Below are 15280 nucleotides of genomic sequence, written 5' to 3'. Positions count from 1 at the left end.
TGTGTGGAAAAAAAGCTATAGTATTCAGCAAAAGCAGAATAGGATCCTGAATTCCCTGCCCCACCTTAGCACTCTGATGTCCTAAATATGCAATCAAGGCCCCAAATTCTTTTCAAAGACATTTCATAAGAGAGGAAAGAATGTTTCGCTCCAAACTCTAACATGTTTATATTCCGCTTCTCAGTTCCTGTTTCCATTCTACACCTACCCCTGTCTTTTTCTTCTGTGAATTCCTCTGTCTGGTATTGAAATATATACTCTTCAAGTCCATTCTTTTAACTCTACCTTTTAATTGGTTTGGCTCCTCCGAGCTTCCCAAAACTTGGTCTTTACTAATCTCTGCTGCCAAAAGAAACACATTTTTTTTTTTTAACCTAAAAGTAGTCTATGAAAAAGACACAAAATTGGCCCCGCTTGGTGGCTCACATCTGTCGTCCCAGCTACTCAGGAGTCCGAGGCAGGAGTCCAGGAGCCTGAGGTTGCTGTGAGCTAGACTGATGCTGCAGCCCTCTACCTATGGCAACAGGGTGAGACTTAGCTCAAAAAAAGAAAAATCCAATTTCTACTGATAGTGTATTTTAGCTTCATCTTTCAGAAGGAAGCTAAAATTAGTACTATGTTTCTGGGACTAAGCTTTTCCTATTAAAAAAAAAAAAAAAACAGGAAATAAATAAAAGAAGTCTCGGATTTCATGCCATGGTCAATGAGCATCACATTTCTCTTATCATTGTCATGTGCATTATGAAAATAATATTCCTATGAAGACTTGAAAAACAGGTTCATAGTAAAAGGCCTAGGACTGCATACTAGTTCCTTTGTATTCTTCCAACGATAAACTCTGTTTCTTCATGTTTGAAATGAAGATAATGTTAATCATTTTAAGAAGCACTGGAGGATAAATGAGATAAAATCTATATGCCAAGTTAAACTCCATAAATCTAACATGTTACAAAAAGACAACTATATTAAAGAAAAATAAAATAATTCTTTTTCTTTCCTTAGAGGAAGGCCCAGAAGTCACAGTAGTGAGCTCTAGCCATTATTTCTAGGCTATAGGCACAAAGTCTCCTGGGTAGTGAAAAAGTCTCTTATATACTTTACATTCTCCAAACCCAGAGTTCCTCTTCAATAATATGTATTTCTTCTACACTGAGAAAACATTTAAAATTGTTTTGTTATTTAGGAAAAAGAGACAAGAGATTTTATTTTATACGTTTGAGTGTCACCACAGAAGAACGTAAACTTTCAATTAATGTTGTATGTTGACTGGGTATAGATGTAAAGACACCCAGTGTAAGTATATAACTTGTGAAAGAATAAGTCCACTAGCCCAGAAGATCTGCTGCCAGCCTTGATGCTCCTGTCCATTTCCTTTAAATCTGCAACTTTTCTTTTCTTTTTTTCTTTCCTTTCTTTTGGTTGGTTTGTTTGAGACAGAGTCTTACTCTGTCACCCTAGTTAGAGTGCAGTGGCATCATCATAGCTCACACTCATAGGTTCAAGCAATCCTCCTGCCTCAGCCACCCAATAGCTAGTACTACAGGTGTATACTACCATGCCTACCTAATTTTTCTATTTTTCATAGAGATGAAGTCTTGCTTTTTTGCTCAGACTGGTCTGGAACTCCTGACCTCAAGGGATCTTCCTGCCTCGGCTTCCCAGAGTGCTAGGATTACTGGTGTGAGCCACCATGCCCAGTCTTGCAAACCTTTTTTTATTAATCCAGATAACTGGTTTTAAGTATATCATTCTAATTATTTTAAGAAGCACTGGAGGATAAATGAGATAAAATTTATATGCCAAGTTAAACTCCATAAATCTAACATGTTACAAAAAGACAACTATATTAAAGAAAAATAAAATAATTCCTTTTCTTTCCTTAGAGGAAGGCGCAGGTGTCACAATGAATCTCCAACTACTTTCAATTAAGTAATAAATTAACACTCTCCCCTTTACACATCTGTAGCTCTAGTTTTCCAAAATTTGAATGGGTTCTACTTATTAAATTCATTAAATTGCTATTAATATTTATTTTATGTCTGGGAGCAAGATGGCAGCCGAGTAACAGCTTCCTTGCATCTGGGCACCGTGAGTCTGGGGAGATAGGACTCCAGGCATCTCTGGCTGGTGGGAACTGCCTATCATCACTCCTATGAAAATACAGGGAGTCAGCGAGAGACTTCTGGACCCCAAGAGGAGGACTAAAACAGTGGAAAGCCGGCAAGTGGTCGCGTGTGTTAAATCCGTCTAAACCCGCCCACAACTGTAAGTTCAGTAGCAGCGAGACTGCAAACCAGAAAGGCCTTACCTGTGAACTGTTTTGATGTCCTTGGACTTGGCACTGAGTTGAACTGCCTTGGGGAAGGCCTGAGCGGGAGTGCGGAGAACTTTGGCCGTTGTCTAGGGCCCCAGTCTGAGCCGCTGAGCCAGACGGAGCTGATAGTGTTTGGCGGTGGGTCACACGGATCCATTGTCAGTGATCTGCCCCAGCAAGCTCTGCCCTCAGGGTCGCAGAGCTAGAAACGGGTGGGAGCTGGTAACCCAGCAACCAAGTAGCCTAAGGGTGGGGTCTGAGCTGCCTTGCAGCCCTAACCCTCAGGGGCAGAGTGAGATCGGTTTTGGCACACTGAGTAAGTGCATAGCCACTTCAGCAGCGATTCCAGCGAGAAAGCTGGGAAAGCTTCTGCTCAGCAAGTTCACAAGTTCAAAGTGCCTTTTAAGTAGGCTGAAGAGAGATTTAGGGTGTCTACCTGCTGGGGTTTGAGAAATCAGCAGCCTCCAGTCGTATCAGAACTGTGACTAACATCTCATACCCCAGAAGACCACGTGTTGCCCAGACAATATTCAATAACATATACAAACTGCTTTGTTTTTGGTTGTGTATTTTTTTCTTCTTTTTTTTTTTTTGGTTTGGTTGTTTTTTTTGTTTGTTTATTTTGACGTTGCTGATGTTCTTTTGTTTTTTTAATTTCAATCTTTTCCACACAGATCCCTTTTTCTTTCTCAATTTTCCTAGTTTAATTATAATTTCCCATTGCTGCCTTTTTTAATAACTTCAACTTCATTTTTGCTAGTGTTTCTACCGATATAATTTGGTTTTTCACCCAATTTTATCCCCATAAAGTTTTCTGTTTGCTTCTTTTGGTTTGATTTATAGCATTTTTGTCTTTCCTCTCTACTTGGTGGAGGTGGGGTACTGTGTCTGATCAGGTTAGCAAAGAGCTGCTGACCTCAAGGGAACCACGCAACTGGGCACCCCCAGAAGGTGGGGTTTTTTAAGATTGTGTCAAAGTACCCTACTGTACACCTATATTGCCCTGTCTCCCTCTTTCTGTGCCTCTCTTCTTTTTGTCAATATTCCTTATACCCACCCCCTCTCCTTTCTCTATCTTTCTTTTTTTCTTATCACTCGGTCCTCCTTTCTTTCATCCCCTTTTTTTGCTCTTCAACCTTCTCACCCTTCTGGTCCTATAACCCTTAGTCCACAGGCACAAGAACTTAAAGAGCAAGAGGAAGTGAAAGGAAAATTAGGGCAAGGAAACAGATAAAAGAAACCACTCATGAGGAAGAATCAGCAGAAAACTCCAGGCAACATGAAGAACCAGTCTAGAACAACCCCACCAAGGGACCATGAGGTAGCTACTGCAGATGATTCCACCAGTATAGAAATGTTAGGAATGACAGAAAGGGAATTTAGAATACACATGTTGAAAACAATGAAAGAAATGATGGAAACAATGAAGGAAATTGCTAATAAAGTGGAAAATAACCAAAAGGAAATCCAAAAACAGAATCAAATAAGAGATGAACGATATGAAGAATATAAAAAGGATATAGCAGACCTGAAGGAACTGAAACAGTCAATTAGGGAACTTAAAGATACAATGGAAAGTATCAGCAACAGGTTAGACCATGCAGAAGAAACAATTTCAGAGGTGAAGACAAAGTTCTTGAGATAACTCAGACAGTAAAAGAGGCAGAAAAGAAGAGAGAGAAAGCAGAATGTTCACTGTCAGAATTATGGGACTTTATGAAGCGTTCCAACATACGAGTTATAGGAATTCCAGAAGGGGAAGAAGAATGCCCCAGAGGAATGGAAGCCATACTAGAGAATATTATAAAAGAAAATTTCCCAAACATCACCAAAGAGTCTGACACACTGCTTTCAGAGGGATATCGGACCCCAGGTCGCCTCAACTCTAACCGAGCTTCTCCAAGACACATTGTGATGAACCTGTCCAAAGTCAAGACAAAAGAAAAGATTCTGCAAGCTGCCAGGAGTAAGCGCCAGTTGACCTACAGGGGCAAATCCATCAGAGTTACCGCAGACTTCTCTAATGAAACTTTCCAAGCAAGAAGACAATGGTCATCTACCTTTAATCTACTTAAACAGAACAATTTTCAGCCCAGAATTCTGTACCCTGCTAAGCTAAGTTTCAGAATTGACGGAGAAATCAAATCATTTATGGATATACAAACATTGAGGAAATTCGCCACAACAAGACCAGCTCTACAGGAAATACTTCAACCTGTTCTGCACACTGACCACCACAATGGATCAGCAGCAAAGTAAGAACTCAGAAATCAAAGGACAAACCCTAACCTCCACACTGATGCAAAAGATAAAATTAAGCAATGGACTCTCACCAAATAAGACGAATAGAATACTACCACACTTATCAATTATCTCAATAAATGTTAATGGCTTGAATTCCCCACTGAAGAGACATAGATTGGCTGACTGGATTAAAAAACACAAGCCATCCATTTGCTGTCTGCAAGAAACACACCTGGCCTCAAAAGACAAATTAAAGCTCTGAGTCAAGGGTTGGAAGACAATTTTTCAGGCAAACGGAATTCAGAAGAAAAGAGGAGTTGCAATCTTATTTTCAGATACATGTGGATTTAAAGCAACTAAAGTCAAAAAAGACAAAGATGGTCACTTTATATTGGTCAAGGGAAAACTACAACAAGAAGACATTTCAATTCTAAATATTTATGCACCCAATTTAAATGCTCCCAGATTCTTGAAGCAGACCTTGCTCAGTCTGAGCAATATGATATCTGATAATACCATCATAACAGGGGACTTTAACACACCTCTTACAGAGCTGGACAGATCCTCTAAACAGAAATTAAACAAAGATGTAAGAGATTTAAATGAGACCCTAGAACAACTATGCTTGATAGATGCATATAGAACACTCCACCCCAAAGATAAAGAAAAAACCCCGTATAGCTAAGGCAGTTCTTAATAACAAAAATAAAGCTGGGGGCGTCAGCATACCAGATTTTAGTCTGTACTACAAAGCCATAGTGCTCAAGACAGCATGGTACTGGCACAAAAACAGAGACATAGACACTTGGAATCGAATTGAACACCAAGAAATGAAACTAACATCTTACAACCACCTAATCTTTGATAAACCAAACAAGAACTTACCTTGGGGGAAAGACTCCCTATTCAATAAATGGTGTTGGGAGAACTGGATGTCTACATGTAAAAGACTGAAACTGGACCCACACCTTTCCCCACTCACAAAAATTGATTCAAGATGGATAAAGGACTTAAATTTAAGGCATGAAACAATAAAAATCCTCAAAGAAAGCATAGGAAAAACACTGGAAGATATTGGCCTGGGGGAAGACTTCATGAAGAAGACTGCCATGGCAATTGCAACAACATCAAAAATAAACAAATGGGACTTCATTAAACTGAAAAGCTTCTGTACAGCTAAGGAGACAATAACCAAAGCAAAGAGACAACCTACACAATGGGAAAGGATATTTGCATATTTTCAATCAGACAAAAGCTTGATAACCAGGATCTATAGAGAACTCAAATTAATCCACATGAAAAAAGCCAACAATCCCTTATATCAATGGGCAAGAGACATGAATAGAACTTTCTCTAAAGATGACAGACGAATGGCTAACAAACATATGAAAAAATGTTCATCATCTCTATATATTAGAGAAATGCAAATCAAAACAACCCTCAGATATCATCTAACCCCAGTGAGAATGGCCCACATCACAAAATCTCAAAACTGCAGATGCTGGCGTGGATGTGGAGAGAAGGGAACACTTTTACACTGCTGGTGGGACTGCAAACTAGTACAACCTTTCTGGAAGGAAGTATGGAGAAACCTCAAAGCACTCAACCTAGACCTCCCATTCGATCCTGCAATCCCATTACTGGGCATCTACCCAGAAGGAAAAAAATCCTTTTATCATAAGGACACTTGTACTAGACTGTTTATGGCAGCTCAATTTACCATTGCCAAAATGTGGAAACAGCCTAAATGCCCACCAACCCAGGAATGGATTAACAAGCTGTGGTATATGTATACCATGGAATACTATTCAGCTATTAAAAAAAATGGAGACTTTACATCCTTCGTATTAACCTGGATGGACGTGGAAGACATTATTCTTAGTAAAGCATCACAAGAATGGAGAAGCATGAATCCTATGTACTCAATCTTGATATGAGGACAGTTAATGACAATTAAGTTTATGGGGGGGGAAGCAGAAAGAGGGATGGAGGGAGGAGGGTGGGGCCTTAGTGTGTGTCACACTTTATGGGGGCAAGACATGATTGCAAGAGGGACTTTACCTAACAATTGCAATCAGTGTAACTGGCTTATTGTACCCTCAATGAATCCCCAACAATAAAAAAAAAAAAAAAAAAAAAAAAAAAAAAAAATATTTATTTTATTATAAACTATCACCCAATGTCCTTTTTAGTCATGTTTTCAGGGAAAAGGGGGGACTTCCCACTTACTAAAATTTATTTCTCAAAAATAAATTATCTTTTTTGAATTCATTCTCAACTTACTCATTTTTCCCTCTTCCTCTGATATTTTCATTGTCTGCTTGGCAGGTCTTAGGGTGCATTGACTGAAATTAGACTTGGTATTCTAGATGAAAGTGTATCATTGTTTGATATAACATCAACTTAATATTTCCACATTACTTTCTCCCTTTTTTAATGCACCCTGGAGTCCTATTTGCCTTCTAACTGCCTGTGTGAATGGGGAGACCTAGTTGAGTTATTCGCGATGACTCCTAATTCATTTAAACAGCACACACTGTTTTAATCATATCTGTTTTCACAGATATCAGATCTTTTTATGAACTAAACTGTTCTTTTGCTCACTTAGCTCTTCTCTTATGTGAAATGTTCTGGGTCAGGTAAGTAATACAGCGTTCAAAGATATAATGATAAGAAGCAATGTTAGCTCAGTGGCAAAAAATTATGTTTCAAACATAATGTTAATCATTTCTACAAATACATGAGAATTACATTAAAAGATTTTCATATGAGTGAATATTGAAATATTTAACACTTATAAAAGAGATTTATATGCCTGTCTTGTTTTTCATAAATGTCTTTGCCATTTTACTAATTAACCAAAGATATCTGTGTTTAGACAAATTTTGTCTCCATCCCAGCCTATGCTCTTTCTACATTACTTTTTCCTGCAGTAAAATTAAAGCACTCAGTTCTACACACTAATCCTTCTTTAGGTAACAGATTGCAATATTTTGAATACAAAAGTATGAGACAGGAAAATGGGACTTTTGGGCTCTCTTCCCAGATCTTCCACCCAATGTGTGCTGTGCTCCAGGATAGATACTGCTTTCTCTCTTTGCCTCAGTTAACTTGTTCAAGAGAATGGTTGTAGCAATTTTAAGTACCTTACAAGATGTCACAATTTTTTTGTTTTATAAAAAATATGATTCCTAATTACTTTCCTCCAGATTACATTCTAATGTTCCCAATCACATTTTTGCCTATCTATCTAAAATTATGACTGGTGACAATGTGCCCTATACCATAGACCCAGTCTTAAGTTTTTATGGCTGAACTGCAGTCAACCTCAGTTTTCAAAGCATATTCTTAAATGCAAAATTAAAAGAATTTGTTCCCAATGCTAATACTTCCCATAATCCCAGAGCTTTTCCTTTCTAATTTTATCACAACTTATTTGGAGAGGAATACCACTTTGTCAGCTATTTACAATAACAGTTTAATGCCATCTTGGTTTGCCCTGCCAGTACGTCTATCACCAACTTTCCCATGAAATGTGCTTAGGACATAAGAAAACAAAAATTCATACTAGTGATCTTAGTATTTAGTTCAAATAAAGTAAATCTTATGAAATAAACATTATATATACAAGGTCTGAAAATTAAGTTTTACAAATTCATCCTAGAAAAAGTGCTACATACCTCACTGCTGAAAAGCATTACGGTCACCTTTGAAGAGCTCCCCTTGGGAAGCTACACACCCATACCAGTGACTGGTCTATGCCTCAAAGTAATTTTGGAACTCTTTTTCTGAAATGGCTATCAGAACTGTCATTGTTGGAAGGTATGACAATTAAATTTGAGAACTTGCCACCATGTGCTTATGTTGGCAGTACTATACAAACAGCGTGGTAAGGTCTGATAACCTTGGTGTCTCCGTGTCTTATAGCTGTGCTTATGTCAATGTGTTGTGGTGTCTCGCTGAGTGGTATTCATTATTGTTGTGCATTTTGGTATGCTATATAATAATAGTTCTACTGGTCATTCCAAAAAAGAGTTTCAAAACTGTTCTTGAAAGGATGGACTAGGCACTGGCATTTGTGTATAGCTTCCCTAGGGGAGTACATGGAAGGTTAGCATAGTGATATTCAGTAATAAGGTATGTAGCACTTTTTCTAGGAGGAGTTCATGAACTTACTTGTCAAGTCTTATATTCAAATACATAGATATAATAGAATCCTTGAATCACTCCAATTGCATACTAAAGATGGTGACTCATTTTTGCATATAGAGATAAAACAGAAGAGATTGGATATGTGGATTAAAACATGAATATCACATTGTAGATACCTTTTAAATATTGTTGACTAATTTCTTTAGTTCATTCTATAGATATATATTGAGTATTATGTGCCACTTTTCAACAACCTTGGGTACAAGAGTGAACAAAATAGAAAAAGTGTCTTCTCTCATAGAGCATTCAAATAAACAAGAAATATGAATTAGCTTGAACTCTATGCACTGGCAGTTTTTGTAAGATAAAAATGGTCATCATCTACAATTTCATGTGTTCGGCCTAAATTATATGTCATAGAAAACATTAAAGCTTGGGTAAAAGAGAAAGTGAGTACATGTAGAATATTACCCTTTTACATAGGGCTTTTACTTAAATAAATGAGAGAGCAAGATGATGCAGATATCTCTGGGAAGAGCATTTAAAGTCCTGAAGCAGGCTTGGGTTTCCTTACTGAGAGTCAGTCTGGGTGCCAGTATGGCTGCAGGGTAAGTAAGGTACCAGCACAAGATCATGGAAAGGCCTGTGGTCCAATAAGGAACATGATTTTACTCTGGTAAGACTGGAAATTTAGGGAGGGTTTTGAGCAGGGAAGTAACATAATGCAATTTGCTTTTCAGTGGGACCATCCTATTTGTTGGGTTGAGAAACTATAAGAATTCTAGTAGAAAATGATGGGAAAACTCTTATAAATGTTAGCCTAGGCAAAGAATTTATGAAGAAGATTGCAAATACAAGTTGGATCTATCAGATGTAGAACACAAATGTCTTAATGCTGTAATTGGGTAAATGAGGTGAAAGCTATGTTGATTAGTAGGATGTAAGCACTCCAATTTGTACAAATAATCAACACATCGAATCCCATAATAGCATAAATGTATTTATGATCTATGTACAAATGACTTAATAAAAAAAAAGAAAACAAAACAAAAAAAGAAGACCCCAAATGCAATCATAGCAAAAACAAAAATAAATAAATGGGACCTGATCAAACTACAAAGCTTCTGCACAGCCAAGGACACAATCAAAAGAGCAAATAGACAACCCATAGAATGGGATAAAATATTCACAAAAAAACAGACCTGTACACATCTGATAAAGGACTGATAACCAGAATCTAAAAAGAACTTACACAAATCAGCAAAAAATAACCAAACAATTCCATTTAAAAAGTGGGCAAAAGACATGAACAGAAACTTTTGAAATGAAGATACATATACTAATGGCCAAAAAACTCATGAAAAAATGTCAACATCTCTAATCATTAGAGAAGTGCAAATCAAAACCACAATGAGACATCACCTAACTCCAGAGAGAATGGCTCATATTTTAAAAGTCCTAAAACAACAGATGCTGGCATGGATCAGAGAGAAAAACTGTCATCCACTATTGGTGGGGATTGCACACTAGTACAACCTGTAAAGAAAGCTGCATGGAGAAACCTCAAGGAACTTAAAGTTGATCTACCATTGATCCAGAAATCCCACTGCTGGGTATATACCCAAAGGAAAAGGTCATTTTATAGAAAGGACACCTGTGCTCCATCATTTATTGCAGCACAATTCACAGTCTCAAAGAGGTGGAAACAACCCACACGTCCACTAATGCATGACTAGATTAATAAAATGTGGTCTATGTATACATGGGGTACTACTCAGCCATTAAAAAAATGCTGATCTAGTGTCTTTTGTCAAAGATCTAGTTTGTGACAACTTAGATGGGACTGGAAACTATTGTACTAAATAAAACATCCCAAGAATGGAGAAATAAACACAAGTACTAAATATCAAATTGGATCTAATCAATCAACCCTTCAGTGCACATGTGAAAGTAAATCTCAATAGAAATCAAGTGGTGGGAGGGGAGGGGAGTGAAGACGGGATAGGTAAATCCACCCCTATTGGGTACAGGGCACACTGTTAGGGTGAAGGACACATATCTTTGACTCAATCTGTAACAAAAACAAAGCATGTAATTAAAACACACATACCTTATAATATTCTAAAATTTTAAAAAACATAAAATCATGCTTTCAAATACCTCTTGAATTATAGAGAAAATTTAAACTGAAATTTAAAACTATACAGAAATAAATAATAAAGGACATGCTATATGTCAAAGCCTGTAGGATACAGACACAGTAACTCCCACAGCACAATTCACAGAACTAAGTACACTGTACCAAAAATAAAAATTAAAAAAGATAAATTAATCATTTGTCAATTCAAAAAAAACTGGATAAAATGCACACTTACATAATTTAAATTATTGGAAGTGTAAGAAACTAATAAATGCCAAAACCTTTTGTCAAAAAAAAAGAAAAGATATGCCTTTACTTGTGTGAAACTGACATTTTAAATCAAATCCCACCCACAGAAAGATGTAGCTCATTAATGGGCGTTTTATTCTATTGTAATTTCTGTTTGTCCAAAGCAAGGACCTTGTATTTCTGAAAAGTAACACATAATTAAATTAATGTTAAATGTCTACAAGATCATTAAATAAAATTTCATCTGATCATTTCATAAAGTGAAAAACATCACCTGATCCATAAATTTAGATTTTATGTGTGTATTAATGTTGTGTGGTAAGGTTAAATGAGAGTGAAAGGGAATAACCAGAATGGTCCTCTGTGATAGTACTGTCCACTTCAGACAATGTCTTTGACACCAACTTTGTTATTGAGAATTTTAGTTTGCACATTCTTCATATTAGACCCAACTGTGGGTCTTTCTAACTGAAGACTCTCACTCTCTTTGAGTCACTTACAACCTTTGAAAATCTAATAAACATTATAGGTTCTCTCCCTGCAGGCAAAGAAAAAGTTCTCCAATACACAATTCATAAAGTTTCAGGGAGATTAAGGACTGCACAAAGCACATCCATAGTAAGTATCCTCCATCTAACAGAAAATTGACCATAGAGAGAACTTCAGAAAAATCTCTTCTATATTTCCTTTGTCCATAATCACACACAATCCTTTTTATGAAAAGTAAACTTCTTTTTAAAAAATTAATCAAGTATATTTTATAAGCATAAGAAATTTTATGAATACATCTTTGATGATCAAAATTAAATCAACAAAAACTGAAAACACACAAAATTCACCTGAAAATACGTGGGCCTGAGTAAGGATTCCAGAAAGCAAACAGAGAGAGATGTCAAACTTTGGTAATACATCTGTTGTCAAAATAAGAGCTCAAATATTAAAAGCAACAGAAGTGATGGGCCTTCATGTCAGGATAGTGAAAAAAAGAGGGTTTCTGAAAGAATGAGCCTGGAGTTGGGCCTTGTAGAAGAGGGTGAAGTAAATGAAATCAATCTGTAGAAAGGATGTCTCAGAGACAAAGATGGCAGGCTACTTGTAGATCTGAAATTTGACATGTTTGGCAAGTTCTCCATCAAAATGCACGATACCTGTCATTAGAGAGTGAAATTGGCCAAACAATGTGTAAGATCTCAGCAGAGCATCTGAGCAGATTCAAATTAATGCAGGAGCCAAAGTACTATAAAGTCTCCTCCAGAAAAGGTACATCCCCAGTTCCTTGTCGGTACTTGGGGAATATTCAGCCACCAACCTTGTTCAAACATGCCTGTTTTCATTGTTCTCATTATTATGTATCTGTAAGGCACTTTATAGTTTCCAAAAGTGCTTCACATGTATGGCCTGGTTTCTTGTTGTTAATAGCACTGATATTGACCTTTCATTAAGCAGTTCGGGGAGATAAAATGGATGCAATTATTTGACCTACCTAAAATCTTACAGGATTAAAAAAGTCGCCTGTGGCTCAGTGAGTAGGGCGCCGGCCCCATATGCCGAGGGTGGAGGGTTCAAACCCAGCCCCGGCCAAACTGCAACAAAAAAATAGCCGGGCGTTGTGGCAGGCGCCTGTAGTCCCAGCTGCTCGGGAGGCTGAGGCAAGAGAATCGCGTAAGCCCAAGAGTTAGAGGTTGCTGTGAGCCGTGTGACGCCACGGCACTCTACCTGAGGGCGGTACAGTGAGACTCTGTCTCTACAAAAAAAATAAATAAATAAATAAAATAAAATAAAATAAAAAAGTCATTAAGAAGTCACATAGACTTATACAATCAGCATCTAAAGAGTAATCCAACAAGTACCTTTGCTATATTGTCCCTTATAATACCCATGTTACATCGAGTATCACAAGTCCAAGAGAAGAGGACTATCATTTGCCTCTGGGTAATTAAAAAGGAGAAAACTATCATACATAAATCCTTTGGAATTTCATAAGTTGATTGAAACAAATGCATTTTGTTCTTAGGTTTGTGTCTTTGACCAAATTCTCCAACTAAAATAAGGTCATCAAAATTGGAAATAAACGAGGTATTTGCTTAATACATCTTCTGATTAACTTAGTTATCATAAATTGAATAAAATTTAATACCTCCATAGTTGCCCACCTCCCTAAGTTGACCATCTCCTTAAGTAGACCTAATTTTCACAGGCCAGACACGCACCACATGTAGACTAAGCCTCGTTCCTAGTCCCTAGTTCCTTCTGTTGACCGCCTCTGTATGTTGACCAGTCTCTTAGAGTCCCCTGGGTGGTCAACTTACAGAAGTTCTACTGTACTTTTTTTGTTCATAATTTGCAACCTCAAAAAGTCTTCTGATCATCACGATCATCAGTGATCATCTGGACACCAGAAAGACTATAAGACTGAGTTGAACCTGAACTGATGTTAACGCTGAGGTGAGAAAGGCCAGTGACAAAAAACAAATCCATTTAATTAATAGTTCTGGAGAGTTAGGATATAAGTTATTAAGCTTTTACATAAAATGTAGGTTTTAAACTTTGCATTTTGATTATTTTAACTATCTACTTCACCTCCTAGACTTGGATTTGCTAGCCTTAAAACTATATTTTATGCCTTTAAAATATGATTTTACCTTTACCTTTTATCTTTAATCATTAACACAAAAAATTCCTCTCTGCAACTACCTACTACAGTGCAGTTGAAAAAAATGAATGAATGATTTAGAAAAATGTACTAAATTTCTCCTTTGCTATAAAAACTGCACACACAAGCCTGGAAGTAAAAAATCTAAGAAGAAAACCCAAGTAAATCTAGAACTAGGGAAAAAAGCATGGTATATCCATTTTCGCCCAATAGCAATTATAATCTCCACACTACATGTGAAGTTCTGCTGACTGGATTGAGCCAGAAAAGAAATAAAGCAAACAGAAGTATATATATATATATATGTGTGTGTGTGTGTGTGTGTGTAGTAAAACAAAAACAAAAACAGAAACCCAACAAACTCATGGATAATCATATGCTCCAGTCTACCAGGAAAATATGACAAGATTTAAAATTGTTCTAATAAGGCATAAGACAGTGGTTAAGAATACAACTATATTATGCTAATTATCATAGTTATACCATTAGCCAATGTGAATTACTACACTTATTAAAGGGACAAAAATGACTCTATGCTTAGCAGATATAGATAAGTTATAGTAAGGTTTGCAGGCTGAGCATAAAACTATGCCTCTTTTGCAATAAAAATAATCATTTTAAATAGAAAATAATAAATAAGAGGAGTTAATATGAAAGTATAAATAACTAGTTTAACTTTTATAGAGGGCAAGACCTCAGTTTTATTATCAATAGTGCAGCTCTTTAGCCTTCTTTAGTTAAAGCAAATATTTGGTGTGTCATTATCTTTTTAATTCTGACAAGAGCACTTTTTTCTCTTTTCTTATTTTTTTCCTTTTTCCTTTTGCTACACCAGTGAAGAAAAAAAGAAAATACTTTTCTTTTTTCTTTTTTCATTAAATCACAGTGTACATTGATATATTCATGGGGCATCATTCACTAGCTTCACAGACCGTTTACCAAGTTTCACATATACCCTTGTAAGATGCACTGCTGGTGTAATCCCACCAATCCCCTTCCCTCTACCCACCTCCCCCCTCCCTCCCCTCCCTTTCTCCCTTCCCCCTTCCCCCTATTCTTAGGTTGTAACTGGGTTATAGCTTTCATGTGAAAACCCTAAATTAGTTTCATAGTAGGGCTGAGTACATTGGGTACTTTTTTCCTCCGTTCTTGAGATACTTTACTAAGAATATGTTCCAGCTCCATCCATGTAAACATGAAAGAGGTAAAGTCTCCATCTTTCTTTAAGGCTGCATAATATTCCATGGTGTACATATACCACAATTTATTAATCCATTCGTGGATTGATGGGCACTTGGGCTTCTTCCATGACTTAGCAATTATGAATTGGGCTGCAATAAACATTCTGGTACAAATATCTTTGTTATTATGTGATTTTTGGTCTTCTGGGTATATGCCCAATAGAGGGATTACAGGATTGAATAGCAGATCTATTTTTAGATCTCTAATTGTTCTCCATATCTCTTTCCAAAAGTAATGTATTAATTTGCATTCCCACCAGCAGTGCAAAAGTGTTCCCTTTTCTCCA

The 15280-nt window shown here is 36.9% G+C and overlaps 1 long non-coding RNA gene across 1 annotated transcript in view; it reads right to left on the bottom strand.

The window, feature by feature from the left end:
• LOC128583894 (uncharacterized) overlaps positions 1-15280 on the bottom strand; it is a 432742-nt gene that overhangs the window by 325395 nt on the left and 92067 nt on the right. The gene's annotated exons all lie outside the window — the stretch shown is intronic.

Source organism: Nycticebus coucang, chromosome 4 (assembly GCF_027406575.1).
Source record: "Nycticebus coucang isolate mNycCou1 chromosome 4, mNycCou1.pri, whole genome shotgun sequence".
Classification (NCBI taxonomy): domain Eukaryota; kingdom Metazoa; phylum Chordata; class Mammalia; order Primates; family Lorisidae; genus Nycticebus; species Nycticebus coucang.
The sequence above is the reverse complement of the archived record's forward strand: the minus strand, read 5'-3'. Positions and strand labels throughout refer to the sequence as shown.